Source organism: Octopus bimaculoides, chromosome 22 (assembly GCF_001194135.2).
Source record: "Octopus bimaculoides isolate UCB-OBI-ISO-001 chromosome 22, ASM119413v2, whole genome shotgun sequence".
In the NCBI taxonomy this organism is placed as follows: Eukaryota; Metazoa; Mollusca; class Cephalopoda; order Octopoda; family Octopodidae; genus Octopus; species Octopus bimaculoides.
Window position 1 is genome coordinate 12,970,265 of NC_069002.1, and position 978 is coordinate 12,971,242.

Below are 978 nucleotides of genomic sequence, written 5' to 3' on the forward strand. Positions count from 1 at the left end.
CGCATGCATATATATATATATATATATATATATATATATATGTATTATATATGTATGTGTTTATGTATGTATGTATGTATGTATATATATATATATATATATATATATATAAAGATAGATAGAGAGAGAGAGCGGGAGGTGCACATGTTATTACCATCAATTCTACCATCACTACAACTATTATTACTGTAGGATAATAAGAAAATGGTGCACAATGAGATAAGAACAGAAAATAATAAAATAAACGAAACCAATTTGTTGTAATAAAAAACAGTTGAATCGTCAAACTGGGAAAAACTACACACACACAAAGGAAGAAAGAAATAGAGTTAGAGATAGACAGACAGACAGATAGATAAATAGATAGATAGATAGATCTATGGATATAGAAACATGTAACGGTTTCGTGTAAGATTATATATACAGATAGGTAGACAGGCAGACAGATAGATAGATGATACATACACAGACAGCTATAAACATCTGCATGTCTCTTTTACGGTTGACTAGCCGTTCTCTTTCTGTATATGTATATATAGCATCGACACAAATAGATGTATACAGACCTATATATATATATGTGTGTGTGTGTGTATATATAAACACAAAGTAGTTATTCAATATGCACTAACTGGTGTTTTATTACACACACAAACACTTTGCATCAGTTTATACTGTTATTTTCACACATATATACATTTATAAATTATGCACGCAAAACATGCATGAATATATACACACACACACATATATATATATATAAACACTTTAACACCAAACACAATTACGAACACTGTGCTTTCTTTGCCGTCATCAACACACAGATATATATATATATATATATGCACACATAGCTCTCTGTATAGATATAAAGAATGAGAGCGATTTGGGACAAAGACAGAGATTTGCATAAACATAGACTTATAAATAAACACAAACACTACATACATACATATATATAAATATATATATATATAT

At 28.4% G+C, this 978-nt stretch overlaps 1 protein-coding gene across 1 annotated transcript in view; it reads right to left on the reverse strand.

The window, feature by feature from the left end:
- The window catches only part of LOC106881177 (acyl-CoA:lysophosphatidylglycerol acyltransferase 1), a 66,293-nt gene that overhangs the window by 64,620 nt on the left and 695 nt on the right, over positions 1 to 978 (reverse strand). The window lies entirely within an intron of this gene.